Below are 24,280 nucleotides of genomic sequence, written 5' to 3' on the forward strand. Positions count from 1 at the left end.
AATTTTATTTATTGCGTGCTTAGTAAAACTGCATTAAATGCCAGATAAAATTTTCAGATCACTAGCTGAACGTTTGCCTCAGCAGAGAGTGTGATTGGAACAATAAAATCAAAAGTATTTTTTTAAACGATGCGTAAGGTCAATTAAATGCGTTCCAAAAAAGAGCACACACACATTTGTATGCCAATTCTTGAAAACCAAGTTACAGCATATCGTAATTATACAACGCGATAAGAAAAATAGCATTGAAACTTAATTTGTCAAATTATTGAACAATTTAGCTAGATATAATATGTCAACAACATCGTTGTAGCTCAAGGTAGAGCAACCATGGAATCGATGGGAGGTTTCGGGTTCAAATCCCGACAACGATTTCAACCTGACATGATTGTTAACTTGCAATCCGAAAATAGGGACCTGACAATCTCATTCGGCGTTCCTCGTTAGAACCCGCTACTCTCGTTCTATCCGTGTACGGAATCGGCCGAGGTGAGACGAATGCTGACAATCTGTTATAAAACCCGAATAATTCAGTCCCTCCTCGTGATCAACGAACCCACTCGCGTGGGACTGACCTCTTAATACATTTAAATTGCTTCCATTAATTTTGTTTAGCACTCTGTGTGCAAGAGAGCCAAGTATTATCTTTATTAATTAACAATAATGTTATCAAGAAAGTTCAATATAATGCAATTGTATGCGATTGTCATACAAGCGAGAGGTTTGTCTCGCTATAAAACCAGGTTCAATCCACCACTTTCTACAACAGAAAATGCCTGTACCAAATCAGGAATGTGAAAGTTGTTATCTATTCGTTTGGTGTGTTTGAGCTTTTGATTTTGCCATTTGATTCGGGACTTTCAGTTTTGTATTTTCCTAGGAGTTCGATATTTTTATGATTTTACGTTTTACTGAGCTAATTACAAATTGTTAATCGACGATGTAGGCATCGTAGAGCAGCAACATACATATGCAACGACCGACGTGTTAGGGTTACAACTATAACTATCGATAAGGGCTGAGACTACTGTGTTCTAGAAGTCTCAGAAAAGGGTCATATCTCCGTAGTGAATTATTAATAGTATGTGGCATTATATAGTACGATACCAATCAAAAATTGACAATCCGGGGAATATTGGACTGAAATTCACAATAGATCTATTTAACCTTACCACCTCTTACTAGGGGACTGTTACGACTATTATATATTGGTCTAGCCAAATAAAGCATGTTGGAACTAGGTTAACAACATCAAGACAAAATATAAACTCAAAATAAAATTTACACAATTGCCACATACATGACAAAATATATATTACTAATCATTATAAATATGTCTACTAATGGATATTAAATTGTGTTTAGTTCTTTAATACATCTTCAAAGTAATAGTATATTATGACACATTGTTAAATATTTAAATATCTGAAACAACTTAAACCCATATCAAACGTTCAAAGATCTTCACACATTCCTTTAAAAATTCAAAATCTTAGCTCTTTAATCTGAGGATAATAATCATAATGTACATTGCATTGTGTTATCGAGTGTGCCGTATGTGTTGTTTATGTTACACTTCAACATTCTTATGAGTCACTTGTTTTTACAAAGAGATGTCATTTTTTTAAAAGATAAAGTCTAAAATGTGTGATATTTGTATTTTGAATATATTATTGTATTGATATCATGGGAATCATTCACAACCTTAAAAAATATATATGTTTTACCATGTTTCATCGGTCACATCCTTTATATTTTGTCACTAGTCCATGATTCAATGCCTGTCTTTGAACTGGTTGCTGTCTATATCATACTTGCTTCTAGCTTTTTTATGTAACATTTCAGTATTCGTATGAGTCACTTGTTTTTACAAAGAGATGTCAATTTTTTAAAAGATAAAGTCCAAAATGTGTGATATTTGTACTTTGAATATATTATTGTATTGATATCATGGGAATCATTCACAACCTTAAAAAAATATATGTTTTAGGAATGTATCTCCCTCATGCAAAGCTCTGATCCCTTTCACGGATTTGGCTATACTTTTTTTGACCTTTTGGATTATAGCTCTTCATCTTGTATTTAGGCTTTGGATTGCAAATATTTTGGCCACGAGCATCACTGAATAGAAATGAATTTTTTTGTCCTGCTGTAATCTCTGTCCTGCCTTTTTATTTTTCAATCTGTTCGGTCCTGCCTTTTTTTTTTTTAGTTTATCCTGACTTTTTTTACCTTAATTGTAGTCCTGACTTTTTTTTTTGCAAATGTCTCATCCTGCCTTCTTTTTTTTAAACTCAAAACTCCTGTCCTGCCTATTTTTTTCAAATTTCATCCTAGCCCCCCCCCCCCCCCCCATAAAAATCAAATGGTAGCTCCCTTATATATGTGCCTGTCACTAATTCAGTGCATGTTTTTGTCTGTGAATGGGTTGCTGTCTTTCACACATGTGTTTTTTTTATTATTAGATTAAGCATGAATAAGACAGTTATAGTGTTACACTTCAATGTTCTTATGAGTCAGTCGTTTTTACAAAGAGATGTGAATTTTTTAAAAGATAAATTTCCAAATGTGTGATATTCGGTGGTATTTTAAACGCTATTGATCTCATGAGAATCACTCATTACATTTTGTTTTAATTGTTTGTTTTACCATGTTTCATTAGGTTTCATCCTTTATCTATGCCTGTCATTTATACAGGAGCATTATTATTATTGTTTATCCATCCCTGTATTTGGCAGAATCAGCCGAAGGCCACCACGCAAACGGGTTTCAACATAGCGAGAAAATACAGCACCCGGAGGTGGGCTTTAGCTGCCCCTAGACAAAATTGAGTACTATAGTTCAGTGAAAATGGACGCCACACTAAACTCCAAATCAAAATAAAAAACCACACAACTACCGAATGTAAATAAAAATTGTCCCCAAAGAAGATCACAGAATCGTGTACATAAAATCTTTTAATACAAAACGTTGGTTAAATTAATGTCATTGATCTACTCCACACACAAAAGCTAGAACGTTCTATATATGTCGAACCCTGAAATACGTCAACTCATCGTACACACAAACAATTATAAGAGATTGATGGCCTTTTGTGGTTGGTACAGTATATACGTAAGGCCAACGTTAAGTTTTTTTTTCTTAAACTATACTCCTTTAAAGAGAGGCGAGAATTACCAAAATGATATTCAGACCAGGTTACAAAAGAGAGACGAACTATCATCAAAAGGGACATTCAAACTCACAGGTTAAAATCATGCTGACAATGCCAAGGCAAAAAACTCAAAACGATCAAGAGACAAAAAAAGTAAAATCACATAAATACTGAACTCCGAAGAAAATTCAATCGGAAAGTTCATAATTTGACACATGACAAAATCAAATGACAAAACACATCAAACGAATGGACAACAACTGTCATATTACTGACTTGGTTCAGGCATTTTCAAATGAAGAAAATGGTGGATTGAACCTGGTTTTATAGCGCTAAACATCACACTTGTACGACAGTCACATAAAATATTCTGTAATATTTACGAAGACGAGTGAACAAAACAGACATACACATAAATAAGTAAAAATATGGGTACAGCAGTCACCACTGTGTTACAATCTTAAAACAAACAATTTTACAAAACATATTTCAGCTAAAAATACAGTATACAAATCATAACATAGAAACCAACTAAAGACTGAGCAACACGAATCAAATCAAAACCCGAGGAGATCTCATGTACAAAATAATTATTTTGTTAAAATGAAAAAAAGTATACACTGATTTGCACTAAGTAATTTGCTAGAATTTTGTTTCCGAACAAGAGTAAATGTATGTTAAAAATATAAACGTATTGTATGTGTAATCACTTTAGATTAGGATGTACGTTTATATTGATGAACATAAAATCTCGAGAAAACGGTCTACCCCAAAGAGGTGCTAGACAAGTTTGATTTTATGTTACGTTAAGTAGTTTACAATGGGTGGAATGAAATCGATGTTTCTTCAGGATGTCCACCCAAATTGCAGGGTCACCGCATTTAAAAATTATTCATTTTTAGAAATGTGTTATTAATATAAAACAAATGTACATTTAAAAAAAAAAAATTACCAATGGTTTGCATTTTTATTTATTTCATATATAAAGGAGGGTGTTTTTTTTATTTTAGAGCATAAGTTTTGCGAAAATTTGACGTATCTCTTATAAATAAAAAAAACAAACAGACGCGGCCTTATTGCGAACACAAATGCACATAATTTGTAAACCAAGGAGAGAAAACTTCTATAATTTTGAATTATTCATATACATTAGTATAATAGTCCATTTAGATATCCATTTAAAGCTAATTTATACCTTGTATCTCGACAGTAAGCTGTTTGTGCATTGATGATAATATTTCAGCTATTTGTTCAACCATCTCAAATAATTTCTCCTGTTTTCAAGTATTTTTAAAGCTTTTTATTTACCTTTCCTTCACGGAATATCAAACAAATTTGTCAATTATATTGAGATGTCGTTTTCACTAGTTTAAAATTGTACCCTTTTGTGCACACACCTGTCAATTTCATTTCTTTTGAAGTTCTATGTAAATAAACACACCGAAAATACATGCCGAACAAACCGATGGTTGCACACATATTTACATATGGTCATGGACAAAGTTGAGTTGGGAACTCTTGTTAAAAGAAGGGAAGGATACTAAAGTGGCATTGTTAGGGTTTTCGTCGATATAATTTAAATAATAGAGAAAAAAGATATATATGGTGGGTGTATCCATCTTTGACATGTACATGCACAACAAAACAAAACACAAATATAGCAAAGGAACAGTTTATATCAATGTTTAACACATGGCAATATAAACAATAAAGAGGTATGGCTAATATTCGCTGTGTTTATTTCACTACTCCCACAAAGTTTTTGGAACTAACTGTACCTTGACTATATGAAATAATCTAAATACTGGTTTTGTTAGCATTAGTATGTGCAAAATGCCAGAGTTCACAAAACTTCCACGAATGTGTACATGCATGGTAGTGTCTTGAGGTCATGCTGTTCTTAAAATTTGTTCATGATTATAATATCATGGTTAATTTGGGTTCCAATAAGTATAATATAGAAGAAGCATTATGTGGTCACATCAAATCGAACGCGCGTTTCGTCTAAACAAACTCATCAAATAATACAAAAAGAAAATACCAAATAATATATGTACGAAGTTGAAGAGCTCAAAATTCCAAAGGGTATAATCGAATATGCGAATAAACTAATATATTCCCAGAGTTAAAAATCCTTAGTATTTCGAAGAATTCAAATTTATATAAACAATCAATCTTTATACTTTTATTCAAACATGAACATATTTTAATGAAAATGCATATTTGAATAAATGTAAGTGCAGGCGTCCTACACAAATTACTGTAAGATCGTTTCTTTAAAGGTTCAAACAGTAAAATCACAAAAATACTGAACTCAGAGGAAAATCTAATCGGAAAGTCCATAATCACACATGCAAAATCAAATGACAAAACACATAAAAACGAATGGACAAGAACTGTCATATTCCCGACTTGGTACAGGCATTTTCAAATGTAGAAAATGGTGGATCAAACCTGGTTTTATAGCGTTTACCCTCTTATTTTGATGACAGTCTCATAAAATTCCATTATATTTACAATGATGCGTGAACTAAACAGACAAACAAATAAAAAAGTCAAAACATGGGTGCAGTAGTCATCATCGTGTAACAATTTTAAAAGGAACAATTTAACAGTTAACGTGTCTTATGTAGACGAAACGCGCGTCTGGCGTACTAGATTTTAATCCTGGTACCTTTGATAACTGTTATATCCGATTAAAGTGAGATTTTAGATACGAGCCAATGAGACAAGCAGCAAAAGAAACAATTCACCCCAAAAGATGTCAAAAACTACAACTCTCAATCACAAACCAATATTTTACAAATATAGTTCACCATCTTGCCTTCGAAAATGAGCCAATCCCTTCCGTATAGCAAACTATAAAAAATAAGATTCTGAATACACGGTTAGATTTGGCATATCAAAGAACCCCAAGAACTCAATTTTTGATGAAATCAAAAAAATTTCAACTTAAGACCCTTTAGACCTCAATGTGGGCCAATTTGATAACCGGGCCCAAATATTTAAAATCTAAATACATGGTTAGATTCAGCATATTGAAGAACCCCATAGATTCAATTTTTGTTGACAAATGCATTTACAATTAAAATGTAGAAACAATTTTAAAATAATCGCAAGTATTTGAACCATTACAAGTTGACGAAAATATGAATACATGAGATAGACATTTTCAGACATTCCATAAACACCAAATCTTCTAAATGTCAATTTTATTTTAATTTTTTGTTTGTAAAATCTTTTCGCTTAAAAGTTTCTATACTGGTACTCGGGTGGAGGAGTTGCTTCCCTTTGATGTATGTTTGTTTTGTTCACACCACGTTGTCAGTATAATGGAACTTGATGCGACTGTCATACGAGTGAGAGGTTTAGCTAGCTTTAAAACCAGGTTTAGTCCACCATTTCAAGTATACATAAGAAAATGTGCGTGTACCAAGTCAGGAATATGACAGTTATTGTCAATCGTTTGATGTGTTTGAGTTTTTGATTTTGCCAATTGATTAGGGACTTTCCTGTTTGAATTTTCCTCGGAGTTCAGTATTTTGTGATTTTACTTTTGACTTACCTGTAAACATAAAGCGTGATTTGATCATTTGAAAATTTATTTATCATGGTGACTTTAGTAAAACGACATGAGTATATTTAATATAACATACTATTTGTTAACTACTTCAGTTTGTAATAGATGAATACATAAATTAAAAAAAATAAGGAGGTTTGGTATGATTGCCAATGGAAAAACGATATTCACTATACATAAAGTAAGTTAAAAACAACAAAACATCGTTTCATATGTATGTAAGTATGTTTATGTGTTCACACTGGCTGTGTTTATGAGTTCGCATTTTTTATGAATGGTAGGATATGACAGAGATACTTCAATAAAACAGAAAATATGACAAAAATATGAACAACTTGAAGAGGTATTTGTATTTTTTTAACATGATTTTGTTGTCTCGCCAATTATATTCCTCTGGGTTTTGATTTTTTATTCCCCCTTCAGCTAACTCGAAGCTAGATGGGCCGGTATTAACTGTTTGTTATTGTCTGGTTAGAAACGTCGTAATTATATGTCTTTTGTTATTGTTACTCTTATTTTGTTATTTGAAAACAGCGGCTCAAATTGCAGCTTGGCCTTTTATTATCTTAACTAAGGGCGATAAATTTATACTGATATTAACTGGGATTGGGGGATGCATGTTAATTTGAAAATAAGGTCACCTTCGAAACGTTAAACAAGTTGCTCAAATTTGACTTAACATGCTGAAGGCCAATTTGTTAAAAAAAACAAGTGACAAGAAATAAGTTAAGTTGTGGAAGTAATTTTCAGCAAAAATCTGAAATGTCAACTTAACTGACCTTGATGTTTAAGTTTATGAAATGGTAAAAAATGAAAGAACTTTATACTGTAACAAGATTTAAGTAAGTGTTTTTATCACGAATTCTAGAATCTTATAAAAACTTCAACCACTGAAAGAAGTATTTAAGTCAAAACTGAAGTAGTTTTTGTAAAAAATATATTTGAGATAACGTAAACATTAATTTAAACTGTATAGTTTAGAGTATTTACGTGTTATTTTTCACAAAACATGCCTTCCCATGTCAAGTTATATATTGTTGAATTGTATGAATACATGTAGCCTATGAAGTTGGGTGCACGTCAACGAGACAAAGCTTCAATGTCACATGCAGGTTTAGAGGTCAGCAATATGAAATTATAAATAGACGAGATAATTATAGACATGTGTCAAGGTCAAAATGATTAAAAAATAGGGAGATGACTCGCTTTTAGAATCTGGGATAAATGTTGTGAAAATAGTGGGGTGTGTGTGTGATATAGTGGGTAAACAAAATGAAATCTAGTTAAGAAATAGAAAAGGCGGGATTTTGGAAAATGAGCATCCACTCAACAGAAATGTCAAAAGAGCTACCGTCAACACCAAATTTTCAAAGTAACAACACTTATCAGATTGTTTCTGTTGCTGGTGAAACATTTTGTATTTATCTGTGTGTCCTATAGAACTCAATTTTTAAATATCAGTTTATGCTTCACATAATATAAATGACATTACGAGTTCTAGTTGATCAGCTTTTTGTTTGTTTTGCTATGCATTGTATTAATGTTGTCACGAGCACACACAGTCATATTTGGTGCATGTTAGGGGGAAAATAACTTTTGGAAAATCTTGTCCAACCAAAATTACAGAATTTTATGAAATTTTATGTTTAAATGTCAGTCGAATGTAATTCAAATTGGCTCGTTATCGGTCAAATTAAGTATGTTCATTTAGTTTATTAACTGCTTAATTGGTATTCAAAGTACGGATACGATTTTTTTTTGGACACAGACAGAACAAAAATTGAAATATTGTTTTGTTTTGTTAAGTACTGATAAAAGTCAACACATTTCCGTTTAAACATATTATCAAATAAAATATTACACTTAGATTCCTATCCAACTTATTTTGCCACGAGACATAAAAACAAGCTTAGATTTGTTTGGCCTTAAAGAGATAACACATATATCAGATAAAATTATTAATAAAATTTGATCGCTATTGCTCGTACTGGACCATATTTCATCAATACAATGTAAAGATTTAAAACCAAAGTCATCCTAGACGTGACCAAAAGTAACCAAAAAGTGAATGTCAAGTAACTCCAAATAAACAGGGATTAAAACGCATAAAAGACTTTGAATGAATGGACTCAGACGGCTTGAGGGGGTAAATAAAACGTTTATCCAGTTGTGATAGCGTGTCAATATTGAAAAAGAAACAGCTATTACGAGATTTGACGAGATTTGACCTAAAAATCAGAGATATTACTTGTAAATATTGATTCAGTAGATTAATCATTTTGTTTAAACTATTTGAATAAGCGTTTAGCCTCTTCAGATTCGGGGGTATTTTGGTTCATGAAAACGTTTTATTTCATGCATTTCTCTATGAATGATTTATGAACTGCATCTACCCAGAGACAGATAGAGAGACTGGTTTAAAAGATTACCAGGGATATTTATAAAATTCGTATGTCAAAGCTAAGCATGGGGTGTATTTGATTTATGATATAAGACATATAAAATGCTTTTCACTTTCGTTTATTTTTTATTTTATTTGGCGTGCCTTGTTTGCTTGATTACGTCATACCAAATAACAGATGTACATTTTAATATTCCCAGATCAATATTTTAATCAGACTTATGTTATATAACTGTTACGTAATACTAATAAAAAGACTAATTATCATTCGTATTGCGCCTGTAATCAGTCTAACTCTTTTTCATAAGGTCATCTCTATTCAACAAAATACCTTTTAAAATAGGTACTTGGAATTAATGTGTCTGCAGTACAAGTACATGTATATGCAAGTACGACGTGTTACTATTTACTTTAAATGGTCATTCAATGTGCTAGATATTGCATTACATTTAGTGTGTGGCAATTGGTTAATACATATTCATAACGCGAATAACATAACAAGTAGATATCATTTTTTTTGGTTTAAAATTGCAAAATTTCCTTTAGAAACAAGACTGTCTTCCATTCCAATGAGACCTAATATAAAGAACATGTGTTAAAAGTAATATGTTGCAATCCCATTTTTATCATTTATGTTCATTGCACTTGTACTTACTTGGTCAGGAATAAGACATTATGACTGTCGTCCAAGTGAGAGGTTAAGCTAGCTATGCAACTATTGGTTGTCAGCGTTTGTTTATGTGTTATTTATTTAATTTTCTTTCTTTCATTCCTTTTAAATAAATAAGGCCGTTAGTTTTCTCATTGTTGAAAACCATACGGTGAACTATAATTGTTAATTTCTGTGTCATTATGGTCTCTTGTGGACAGTTGTCTCATTGGCAATCATACCACATCTTTTTTATAGGTTTCATCAACCATTTTCTACATTAGAAAATGCCTGTACCAAGTAAGGAATATAACAGTCGTTGTCCATTCGTTTAATGTGTTTAGGCTTTTAATTATGACATTTGATTATGGACTTCAATCTAACTCTTTTTCATAAGGTCATCTCTATTCAACAAAATACCTTTTCAAATGGGTACTTGGAATTTATGTGTCTGCAGTAAAAGTATATGTATATGCAATTAAGTAGTGTGACTTTTTATTTAAATGGTCATTTGATGTGTTAGATATTTCATTACATTCAGTGTGTGTCAATTGGATTATACATATTCTTAACGCGAATTAAGTAACAAGTGGATGTATCAATTTTTTCTTTCAAATTGCAGAAATCTGAATTGTAGGCCAATGGAAACCAATCTCGTCCAAATCAATGCTACCTAATAGAAGACATAAAAAAAAACACCGCGTGTCAATGTAAGCAAGGTGTTGCGATCTTATTTTTTATCATAAATATGTATTGCACAGGCACTTACTTGTTAAAGGAACATGTCAGGTGTTTTCCATTCATAGAACCAGGTTTAATCCACCATTTTCTACATTTGAAAATGCCTGTACCAAGTCAGGAATATGACAGTTCTTGTCCATTCGTTTTTGATGCGTTTTGTTTTTTGATTTTGCCATGTGATTATGGACTTTCCAAATTGATTTTTCTCTGAGTTCAGTATTTTTGTGATTTTACTTTTTGATGTGTTGGAGCTTTTGATGTTACTATCCGTTTAGAATTTTCCTTCTTGATTCGATATTTTGTTATTTTACTTTTTAAAAATTATTGATAAAACGTTGTCAGTTTGTTTTCGATCTATGAGTTTGGGTGTCCCTCTGGTGTCATTCGCCCCACTTTTGTAAAGATTCTACACAATATTCTGTGCTCGTTCCACAAGGTTTAGGGAACATTTTGTGCTACCTTTTTTGAAATGATTGAAATTAGAAACATAGACGGTGGTTTATATGCAAATGGGCTTCCACGTCAGGTCTAGAATAAAGGTTAACTAACATGTAGAATAATTGTGTCAATGAAAATACTACATAAAAAAATAATGTGTAGTAGAAGAGGAACAAAAGATTCCAGAGGGACGCATAGATCGAACTTAAATTAGAGGTCACACACTAAACTCGATAACATTTAAATAATCTAGATGAACTAAAAAAATTAAAATTAAAAAGGCCAGAGTCTCCTGAAAATTGTCAGTATACTATTTGCAGATCACTCATAAGTTCTTCATCGAGCAGGAAGCCTGACATTTTCTAAGCACGTGCTATTAAAATCCTTAATATAATATATCAATTAGCTATTTAAATATAACTGCAAACCGATTTTATACCTTTAGAATGTAATCAAGACCATGCATATACATGTACGCAAATATGAAGAAATCAACGTATGCATGGTTGAGGATGTAACCTTAACAAATCTGCCAATTGCATTAGCAGACACTTGATGTTTATGTGTCTCTGGTATTAGACAAAACAAGACCATACTACAGAACCTATTTCTTTTGTTCGATGATTAAAGACAAACACATTGTTTTGCATCGGACAATACTTTGTGGTATCATAATAATAACAGCATGCATACAGAATTAATGTTCAAGTATTACGATAAATTTGATAATGGAAACGGGGAATGTTTCAAAGATACAAAAATCCGATCAAAAAGCAGAAAACAAACAAGGCAACCAATGGGTATTCAACGCAGAAAGAAAACTCCACATCCGAAAGGGGGATGGCTCAGCATTCCTCTAAACATTATGTGTACTAGTTCAGTAAAAATGGACGTCACACTTAACTCAGAAACGAATAAACAAATCATAAAAAAAAAACACCAAAAAAACAAGATTAACAGATTTCCGAAGTCCTGACGTTTCCGGTACGTACATTTACTTAGTTACGAAAACGCAGACCGTTGTTTGTGAAAACATTTTAATTCATATTTAATTGTATAAGTTGACAAAAATCAGAGTCAAGTACAATTCTACAATTTCGAAAAATCAAAAAAGTTAAAGAATGTATAGAACTCCAAGGAAAATTTCAAAATCAAAAAACTCAAACACATCAAACGAATGGATAACAACGGTTGTTTTCCTCACTTAGTACGGCTATTTCCTTATGTAGAAAATATTGGATTGACCAGATTGACTAAAAATGTGAACTAGCAAATTGAGTAGCTTATAATTAAGTACACAAAACGCGAGTTTCTTTTACACTACACCCATCAGTGGCGCTCGAATCAAAACAGTTGTTGTCAAATCGTTTAGTGTGAAATTTATAAGTATTTACCAAAAACCTAATTTGAAATGTTGTGTCACATAGGAAAAACGTAAATTACAAAAATACAGAACTCCGAGGACAAAATGAAAATGGAATGTCCTAAATAAAATTGAAAAATCAAATGCTAAAATTCATGAAACGACAGGATAACAACTTATAACAATATATTCATTACTTGGTACAGGCAATTTCTTATGGTAAAAATGGTGGCTTAAATCTGGTTTTTGAGCTTGTAAAAGCTGTCACGTGTATGATAGTGGCATAAAAATTACATTATATTGCAACGATGTTTTAACAAAACAGACATAATATCCAAAAGATGAACATAGAGAATTTATACCTCAGGTAGACAAACGTAGCGTTTTGAATATTTTAACATTTCATAATCAGCAAAAAATACAGAAATTTAACATACCAATAACATTGTATGTCTTCAATAAAACTTAAAGCAGATCTATACAAAATTATAGTCAGGGAAAAAAAGCATCAAAATCGTCGTTACAGAATCGTAACACCATTTAAACGATTTCGTTTTGCAAGTATCGATATATTTATTCACTGATTACTTCTTTACTTGAACAATTTAGAATTGGTATATTGAACAGTCAAATGCATATTGTAAAGATCATTTATATGTTGACCTGTATTTGTCGTTTGTTTTGTGTGTCGTTGTGTACCTGTTCCAGTGACGTATACACATACACGTCTCTGTTAGACGGTGCCAATTGTGGACACATTGTACGATAATTTTATACACACTTTGTCGTCATTATTGCATAGAAAGTAGTATCATCTGGTATATTAATACACATTACGGCAATAAACGAAATATCGGTCGACCTTGACAGCATTTGATGTTGGCATTGTTTATTTTTTTCCATTACTATACCATAATGCATCTGTCAACCAATCGTGATCATTAAGATGTTTATTCTGATAGGAATTTTGGATGTTGCGCCAAGCAATATAGAAAACAATGCCATTGACGATACTCAAGGATAGTAATTAAGCTTTGAACCGTGTTTTATGTGGTTATGTGTGGGACGTCCTTATCTCATTGTCGTGGTAATAAATGAAAAATAAAGTAAATGTGTTTATGAATAAAACAGCAGGTAACCGCCTTTTCTTTGACCAAGTTGTTTGGTTCAAAGTTTTCGTTGACTAAGTTTTTGATGTAACACTTTGATAACGACAACAGGTCTTAAAACAGTTATATATTTTACTGTATATGGCACAACACCGAAAAAAATATGACATTCTGGATATTTAGACATAAATTATGACTGTCTTTCTGGTATATTTCATCCCTCTTCTATACATGATATCTCTGCATCGTTGTCAATGCTTTTGAATTTAAAGTATATGTCTTACAAAGTAAATACACTAACAACATTAATGGTTATGAATAATTCTATTTCAAACTGATATGGATGCAAGTATATAAGGTGATTTCTTTTTGTCATAAACTTGTAGTTGTTTTAACACAAATTTGGCATTTTGAATTCGATATCAAACTTAGTATATATATAGTAACTATTACTAACAGCTTAGTACTCAACCTGTTTGCAGGATATACATTTCCCGAATTATTCGGTGTTTAAGAGCTTGTAGCTACTACTCAGACTTTATAAAACATCATCAAGTCCGGGAAGAAAATTGATGAACCATGGTTATGTCATAGAACGTCTCGTCCTTTTTCTAAAAAGGTTCATAGGAAGATACCAAGACTGTGTTGATATATATTCAGTATTAACTTCAAAAGTAATACTCGAGGGTCTTAAAATATAAGTTCTAAGTACTGACATTCTTTATTATATTAATAACGTGTCATTTACTTATTATGTTCTTTTTATTTGTCTTTGCACATTTTAAAACTTTACCGTTGATTTCATTTATGTAATATCCTTTTGGCGTCAATCTCTATTTGTACATTCCATCATTATGTCATTGTGCTATGCTCGTTTTTTATTATCCTGTCCCTCTAATTTTCTTATGTATTTTGTCTAAAGAGAGTTTACATTCAATTTGGTTTTTAGTTTATGACATAGCTGTTTGTTTTATAGTTATTAAGGTAACAACAATGGTTACCTTAATTTTTGACACTTTTCTTTTTTTGTCTGTTTTATTTTGTTTTGTTCACACATTGTTGGCAATATAATGGAGTTTTTTTGCGACTGTCATACAAGTTAGAAGTTAAGCTAGCTATAAAACCAGGTTTGATTACCAATTTCCACATAAACAAATGCCAATATAAAATTGTTTTCATTGCATTCGTTTGATGTTTTTTGGGCATTTGATTTTGCTGTTTGCTAATGCTCTTTCTGTTTTGAATTTCTTTGGAGTTCGCTATTTTTGCAATTTCTCCTTTTTATAACATGTTTACGATGAGGCGTAGGTCGAACCATCATTTTTAGTGTGCAAGAGTAGTCATGTAATGTGTTGCAATGTGAATCAAATTCTTAAAAATGGATCTTCTTCTATTTAAGAAAATACATTTGAAATGACTGGTTCATTCAATCAATGGACTTGAATAATTGTCGCTCATGTTCATAGTTTCACCAATTACCCCCTTTTCCTCTTTCAACAATTTTCATTTCATTTTCCTTATTTGTCTCAAAAACGAACATGATTATAAATGAACCTGTCAGAGATACCAAGTCTTAAGTGGTGAACGCAAGACGCGCGATTCTTATAATAAAGACTAACAAGTGACTAGTTAAAACGTCCAAATAAAGTACAAAGTTGAAGAGCATTGAAAATTCAAAATTTCGAAAAGTTTTGCTAAATACAGGTAAGGTAACATATTCAAGGGGTAGAACAATCACAAGTATATAAAAAAAAGTCGCATTTGTTTTGAAACCATTACAATATCAACGACAAGGCATGATTACACAGAAGTGCAGTACCTGACACATAATAAGCCCGCTGTCGCCACTTGGGAAAATAACATTAAATTAAGTTTATCTTTTAACGTTTTTTTTAAAATAAAAATATATTGTGTACATGCTGTTTTTTTCAACTTGATATATCGTATACTTGAAAAGTGGTGATTGTAACCTTGGCGCACTTAATCAATGAGTACTTTTGCTATTAACTTATATATATTTATATACTGTCTTAGTGCAGTAGTCCATTGTATTGACACTGACCTACATATACTGACTTAATTACGTCCAACCATTATCAGAAAAGTGATATTCAAACAAATATGTTTTGATTAATGCCAGATTTTGTTCGTCCAGTACAGAAGCATGTGTGACAACAAGGTTTCAGTCCAGAAAATGTGTTGCATGGTGGTGACATCCACATAGGTTTTTGTTTTTAATTAATTTGTTTGTTTGTTACCTGCTTATCACGATACAAATTAGAAGAAACTTAGGTTGGTATCTCGCATCAGTTTTTTTCAATGCATATGATAAAGGACAAGGATATTGCCGCGAAGTTGCTTGTTTCACACGTTATCAACAGGTATTATGCTTTCAAATTTCCAAATCAATTAATTTATCTGTGTTTAAGAATTTTTCTTCAAAAATTGGTAAACTTGAAGGTTCTGAATGAAGTCGCCATACACCACCACTGTTTTCATATTTCATGTTGTAATATACATGAACAAAGTTGAATAAGAAAAATACCAAACTCCGAAGAAAATTCAAAACGGAAATTTATCTAACCAAATGGTAAAATCAAAAGCTAAACCACATCAAATGAATGGATAACAACTGTCAGATTCCTGAAGAAAATGGTGGATTAAACCTAGTTATATAGCTAGATAAACCTCTCACTTGTATGACAGTGGCATAAACTTCCATTATAGTGACAATGATGTGTAACCAAAACAACAGACATTAGGTAAAAATGTCAAAAATTAATTTCAATGTCAACAATGTGTTATAATCTTAATTACCAATTACCATGACCAACTACATTGACAATTCTTTTTTTGTCCAAGTTTCTCAATTGTTTGTTTTTTGTTGGCTGCCTACTGCTGTTTTCAGTCCTTTTTTTAGCATTTGTGCGTTTTGATTATCGAGTGTGTACTGTATATACAAGATTGAAAGAAATGATAGATCAATGAACAAACGTATCATAAAATAGACAAAATAAGCTTACAAATATGAAATAACATTGGAGGTGGGGGATACACCTTTTAATGTACTTGACCAAGTTATCATTCTTTGAGTTTTGAAATTATAACATCGGTAAACTACCGTTTGCGCAAAATTAACTTCTCGGTAAACTACCACCTAAATAAAGTAGTATACTGCTGTTCGAGATTCATAAATCGATTGAGACAAACAAATCCGGGTAACAAACAAAAACTGAGGGACACGTATCAAATATAAGAGGAGAACTACGACACAACAGAAACACATTATTGAAATGCAACACACAGAGAAACGAACTATAACACAACAATGGCTATTTTCCTGACATGGTACAGGACATTTTTAGAAAAATTTCCTTTAATGAAATACTGTTTTGGTAATGAACATGGAAATGTAGACATGTCTTTAAAATCGGTCTCTTTTACAACAACGACTGTATACCGGGCTTTTGAAGTGTATTATCTGACTGGAGATCAATATGACTTACCAGTCATTGAACTCAGTGTTTGTTGTTAAAGTGTTCAGGTTGTTTAGTTTCTATTGTGTGTATCTGATTGAGAACTAAATTTCTCGGTTCGGTTGATTGTTCAAACGTCAAATTTATACTCTACGTAACTCATCATAAATTTATATTTTTAGAAAATATTTAGTACCTAAAAGTAAAGTAACAAATATAGCCGAATCCGAGGTATATTTAAAACAGAAATATAAAAAAGAAGATGTGGTATGATTGCCAATGAGACAACTGTCCACAAGTGACCAAAATGACACAGACATTAACATCTATAGGTCACCGTACGGCCTTCATCAAATGATGGCAAAATAAAAACTGAACAGTCTTGAAAAGCGATTTGATGTCTTTGAATTGTTTTATCAAACAAGAAATTGTAAATTACAAATTTGAGAAGGCATTTTGTATGATGTTCTATATAAAAGAATAGATTTTAATGTCACAATCAACACATCTTTTTCATAACGCCCTCACTCATTTTCATTATCTTTAAGTGTAATTAGGTGGTCCTATTGCAAAACTACAATCATATATTTGGAGCATGCATTAGTGTTAGATTACAGTTTGTCTTATTTTGCACTTCAAAAACAGAATGTTTATGGTATTTTTGGTTAATAAGTGGTACTTATAATCAAGGAAAACTTTGAATAACATATAATTGAATTAATGGTGTATAAGAACTTTATATCAAAATTAGATGATATTTTAATATGTACAACCAACAGAAAAAATATTGGTATGTTAACATGTACAAATGCTTTATCAATGTAAAATGTAGTTTATAATTTCATAATAATATCAAAACGTTATCGAAACGGCGATGGGGACAAGTTTGATTTTTACCAGTAGAAGAAAGTTTCCTTTCAAAATTAACCACTATTGTATATGTTTAACTTGGGCCTTCTCTTTGTTTTTAATACATCACATACAATACAGACAGAGCTTTCGTTTATCGTGATTGATGGTCATGTCTTTTTTGTTTTCATCTCTGTCATATAAATGGTTACATTGTACTTTTCAGGTTTTGCTTTTAATTGAAGCTATGTTCTGTCACACAATTGTCTGTTAATTTACTTTCACGCCCCTTCGCTTTGGTGATGATAGGATAAGGGACCTTAATATCTGTATTCACTATATATTTTAGCATTTTGTCTTCACTCTTTATAAATTTCGTACATTATTGTCTAATTGTTCTTTATTAGGGACGAGTGCCCAATTACTATCTTTTCTTTAATTTCTTCTTTTTTTTAAATTTTTATCGTAACTTGTTTCTCCCTTTTTCTGTAGTAGTGATGCATTGTTCACTATTCTGTCAACCCTATATAGACCCTCAAATGTGGGATCAAAATGTGACAAACATGCAACATGCCTTGTAGATCAATGACAGTATATTAGTATAAGAGTACTGCTCTCTCTCTCTCTATGTACAGTGCAACCTGTTTAAACCGAACCTCTTCGGGACTTCAAGTTTTGATCAGTTTTGCCCAATGTTGTGTTTTATCAGGTTCATAATGCATACAGTTGGTATTACGGTGCCTTAGAACCTATTTGGTTTGTATAGGGTTTTCGGTTTATGCATGATTCGATGTAGCCAAGTTTCACTGTATAAATATCTTTGAATATTGGTACACTTGAAAGACATGAATGTTTCAAGTATACAAACACATATGTTGTCATCCTCTGTGTCTTGATGTACATCATTATATATAATGTATTATGTAATTTTTGCAAGTTATGTGTTAATTATTTTCTAGTAAGGCCAAATAAAAATATATGTGAGGTTCCTGTTCTAAGCACAAATGCTAATTTAATTATTTGGTCTAATGTAGTCTATTGTTATGTTTTCTTAACTATATATTTTATGTTTTCTGGTGTTTGTTGAATATTGTTTATTCATCTTGTTCATTTCTTAAAGTCGTGGTATTGTATTACCGACTTGTTTGTTTTTACTCTTCCAACACCACCGACGGCACCCCATTATACAACTGCTGGTAGAGTTTTAATTCCCCGACGGTATCACCAGCCCAGTAGTGTTGACTTGCGTTAACATGGATATGTTCATAATTTAAATTAACTGTTAACAAAACTGTTTTTGAAATACTTAAGCTTTTCTTCATCAAGAAAAGATAACCTTAGATGTATATTGCAACATTTCTAGGAATTTTGCTCTAAATGCAACTTCGTACTTAATTTGGTCTTTTAAACATTTTTTGATTCGAGCTTCTCTGATGAGTTTTTTGTAGACGAAACGCGCGAATAGCGTAAAAAAAGTTCATCTCGGTATCTATGATGAGTTAATTTACATATAATAGCCTGTGTTCTTTTTAACCACTAGGTCTGGATTTTATCAAATGATCAGACAGCACTGAACATATACAGGATCTGTATAAAAGATGGTGTTAGCAGAAAAACGAATAAGGAAATAAAAAAAAAAATTACATAAAAATATGCAGAACCTTAAAGACAGATCATTTTTTTACAACAGTATAAAGGGGAGTAATGTTAAACGCAAAAGAGTGTAGGAAGATTTTTATTTAAGAATAAAAGCGTTCACCGAAGTATTTTTTTAATAAAGCGCGAAATCGATTCATTCTACAAATGTGCACACGGTTAACCATTTAAAACCCATACAGAATAACTTTTTGCTAGTATTATTCATGAAAACACAATGCCTATCGAGTTTTTATTTTAGCAACCAGTGCATTTTATTGTGGAAGCTTGTGTCATAAGATTTCATTTTGAAAATTAAGGTCAATTTCAGAATGACGTCATATACTGTTAGCCAATCTTAATAATGTATTATAATGAAACATGATGTAAGGTGGTTATTTAATGATTTAATCGCACCATTGTCGCGTAGCAAGGTTCTATTAATCATGCTTTTCTTTGTCTAATATGTTCTGCTTTTTATTTGTATTGTATTCCTGTAATATTTTGTTTTCATTTCAATGTTATATTTAACTGTGCCATTAAAGTGCGAGGTTTGGCATGCCTTAAAACCAGGTTCAACCCACCACTTTTATTCCCCTTTAAAAGTGTCCTGTACCAAGTCAGGAATATGGCCATTGTTATAATATTGTTCGTTTCTGTGTGTGTGTTGCATTTTAACGTTGAGTCGTTTCTGTTTTCTCTTATTTTTGAGATAAGACGTGGCACGGTACTTGTCTATCCCATATTCATGTTTGGTTTTGATGTTATATTTGTTATTCTCGTGGTGTATTGTCTGTTGCTTGGTCCGTTTCTGTGTGCTGTTGCGTTTCGGTGTTGTGTCGTTGTTCTCCTCTTATATTTAATGCGTTTCCCTCGGTTTTGGTTTGTTGCCCCGATTTTGTTTTTTGTCCATGGATTTATGAGTTTTGAACAGCGGTATACTACTGTTGCCTTTATTTTTCTTGATTACAGAAGGTCTAACCGCAACGATATAGCTGATTGGAGCCGGCGTTCAGCGAACATGAATCAGTCAATGTATGGTCCTTTACAAGACTTGTAACATCTGAAACATGTGTATATGCTATTTATCCCCCAGGCAGGCGTATTCAACAATTGGTATCCTATAACACAGTTTTTTTTTGTGTATTATTTTATTGAAGGCCTTTCTTCATGGGTTTGATAAGACATAAATTACCTAGAAAAAAAGCTATTATAACTCCAAGAGATATTCAAAACGGAAAGTCCTCTATGAAATGACAATATCAAAAGTTGCAACACCTCTCATGGACGGAACACAACTGTCATATTCAGGCATTGGATAAGAGATTTCCTAATGGAGAAAATGGTGAATTAACCTGGTTTAAAAGCTAACTAAACAAAATTGTGTTTTAATTTGTTGTTTTTTCTGCATGCATTTTATAAGCTTAAATCTTTCGGAACGACTTCATAGATTTAATTTTGATTGTCAGCAAATTTTTAGTCTACCCATACAGTTATACAGTATTGCTACAATTGCATTACGCATTTGTGGATACTACATATTTTTAGATCTGATAGAAAAGAAGGTTTTTCTTCATTGCAAAATGATTTGGTTGATTTAGATATGAAGGGGTGTGGTTTTCGTTGTCTTAAGTCCATAGTGTGAACAGTGTGTTACTTTCGTTTTTTTATTATATATATCTTTCCAAATGTATTTCTTAATGTTACATGCCTCAATTAGCAAGTAGATGATAGCGCAGAATGAAACTACACTGTAAAACAATGTGGGCCACAAAATTTAAAGTAAAGTTGTGATTTGTTCAAGCTGAAAAGGTTAAAAATTAGTATTACGGAAGCTGTGAAAGAAATCCAGATCCCCTTAACATAAAATAGTCCATATGTTGATGAAGTTTTCTATAATTTTGATAAAATTTGTCCCAAAAATAGAACACTACACTATAAAACTATTATTGAGAAAGCGAAAGTTGGATTATTCTAATTTCCGTTTTTTTGTCTTCTAGAAATGCAGTACGAAATAACGGTGTTCTCAGGCCAAACAGACGGAATGTATGAGATAGCAAATTCTGGATCAGTGTTGTCGTCACTTGCTTGAAGGTGTCACAATAAATCTTAACCCCAGTCCATCTAAATAAAAATAACCAGATAATATCCAACTAATCTTTACAAAAAATGATTCATGTCAATTAAATTATTACAACTTCAAACAAGTTTCAAACTTGAAGTTAATACAGTGAATTAAAATCCCCACATATTAAGTCGTATTATCGACATAACACTATCAAAATCCCAAGCAGACAGATTAGTGTTGTAAAGACTAGTTAATCCTTTAATCCGATGAATTTCTTATCGCGCTTTAATCCGATCGAAGTCTGTAGCTGCGCACAATAGGGTTAACAGTCGGAGCCCACCTGCAGTCGAAAGACTAGAATCTTTGCACCGAAAATATAATCCATTCGCCCTTGAATTTATAACTTGAAGACAAAATGCAGTTTTATTTATTTGTTTGTTTGTGTCCTTATTAACTTTCTCCATATAACAAAATGACTTGCGGATATTTCATATTAACAATAGGTTAAATGAAATCTCGAAAACATTATTGAACAAACAATAGAACGTTTACCTCCGTCACATTCTCTATGTCGCCAAACTATGTAAGTGCTTGTTCCAAGTCAGGAGCCTATTATTCATCGGTTGTCGATTTGTTGCTGAATATCATACGTGTTTTTCATTAATTGTTGTTTAAATCAACCAGGCCGCTAGTTTTCTTGTTTCAAATTTGATTTTGAGGTCTTAACAGCTTCATGAGTGAGAGGGTTAGCGCTATAAAACCTGGTTTAATCCACCATTTTCTACATTTGAAAATGCCTGTACCAAGTCAGGAATATGACAGTTATTGTCCATTCGTTTTTTATGCGTTTTGTTATTTGATTTTGCCATGTGAATATGGACTTTCCGAATTGATTTTTCGCTAAGTTCAGTATTTTTGTGATTTTTCTTTTTTTCATATGTGCTAAAACTATTACAGCTCATTCCTCTTGGAATGACAGAGCAAATATGCTTTTTGATTAGCAAGTCCATTTGTTTTGAATTATCATACAGAAGAACATTGCCATAATTAAAAGTGTTCACAATAAACATAGTTTCGCAGTCCAGGCTTTTAATGGAATAAAAGATAATGATATCATTTATGAATTGAGAAGCAGGCAAAATCAAGTACTCCATGTGTACTATATGAGAGTTTTGACTGACTAATCTTTAAATGAATTCCGTCATACAATTTCCCCCTGAATGCTCCAACCCTGTCAAAGAAACGATAGAATAAAGCTTACTTTTTATTTGAAATACATAGATATATAATTGATATCAATACATTTTATCAATTATTTAATTGATAGGTTGGTGTTTAAAGCCAATTTCAGCACTAGTTTTGATATATCTTTGCTGTCAATTTTTTTATTGAAAGGGGAAGCCGGAGTATCCACAGAAATCCAGAAACCTGTGTTCAGAAAACGGACTATCTAAGTCAAGTAATATTGTCGAGTCGAGTGCACATATCACATGCAGGATTCAAACTCACAATTGTGGTGTTGACCGGTTAGTGATACAGTATATTTTAACGTTGAGTCGTTTCTGTTTTCTCTTATTTTTGAGATAAGACGTGGCACGGTACTTGTCTATCCCATATTCATGTATTTGGTATTTGGTTTAGATGTCATATTTGTTATTCTCGTGGTGGATTGTCTGTTGCTTGGTCCGTTTCTGTGTGCTGTTGCGTTTCGGTGTTGTGTCGTTGTTCTCCTCTTATATTTAATGCGTTTCCCTCGGTTTTGGTTTGTTGCCCCGATTTTGTTTTTTGTCCATGGATTTATGAGTTTTGAACAGCGGTATACTACTGTTGCCTTTATTTACTACTAAGACCACTCGGCCACCGAGGTCCCTAAATACATTACATTACAATGAGCTAATTCGTGGTTTAGGGAAGGTGTTAGCGCACACAAACATGTTTAAAACCGCCACATTCTAATTGTGTCTGTTATTCAGTGGTTGTTGTCTGTTGCCTTTTCTTCAGCCAATATAGCCAAGACTAGCATAGTTGAATTTGCAAATAAACGCTTAGATTTTGGAAAATAAAATTATAAAAAAAATGTTTATATATATTTATATATATATATATAAATTCAAAAGATTTTTTCCTACAGCCTCCCAATATAAATCGAGTGTTACAACAAGTTCAATATAAATACACACACATTTCCTTGAACCCCAATTGTAATAAACTCAGTCGACTTATGAAAGCAAATCTATATACTTTTAGAAATTAACAACATAAAATATGCACTAAGTTCTTTGAAGTTGTTTTAACAAACGTTTTGTTTGTCACATATAAACGTCTCAATATATAAGATTATCGGATAGAAATATTAAATATGCATATCAACATCAGCTGACCAAGAATGCGTTGAAATGTTTTATGACAGAACAAAGTGTATTCAGTTACCGAAATCAATTTAAAATAACTAAAATGAAATAAAAATGTTACGCATAAAAATGTCTTCTAAGTACGAACGAACTTGTTTTTAATAAAACTGTCTGTATAATTAATATTTAGATAGAACTGCGTGGTATATAAAGAGTTCATATAGAGTACTACAAGCCTGCATGGACGTAAACAGTGCGAATCATGTTGCTTTCTATGTTCTTATTTTAATATTTGTGTATATTAATGGACGTCGGTCTTTATATCTATAATTTAGCATGTTGACAATATAGACATACATGTATACTCGCACTGAAGACCAAACCATAAATATTTTATATAAGTTGCATAAAAAGCTGAAACTTGAAAACTTTTAGGAATTTTGGTCCCCAATGCTCTGCAACTTCG

Source organism: Mytilus trossulus, chromosome 11 (assembly GCF_036588685.1).
Source record: "Mytilus trossulus isolate FHL-02 chromosome 11, PNRI_Mtr1.1.1.hap1, whole genome shotgun sequence".
NCBI lineage: Eukaryota > Metazoa > Mollusca > Bivalvia > Mytilida > Mytilidae > Mytilus > Mytilus trossulus.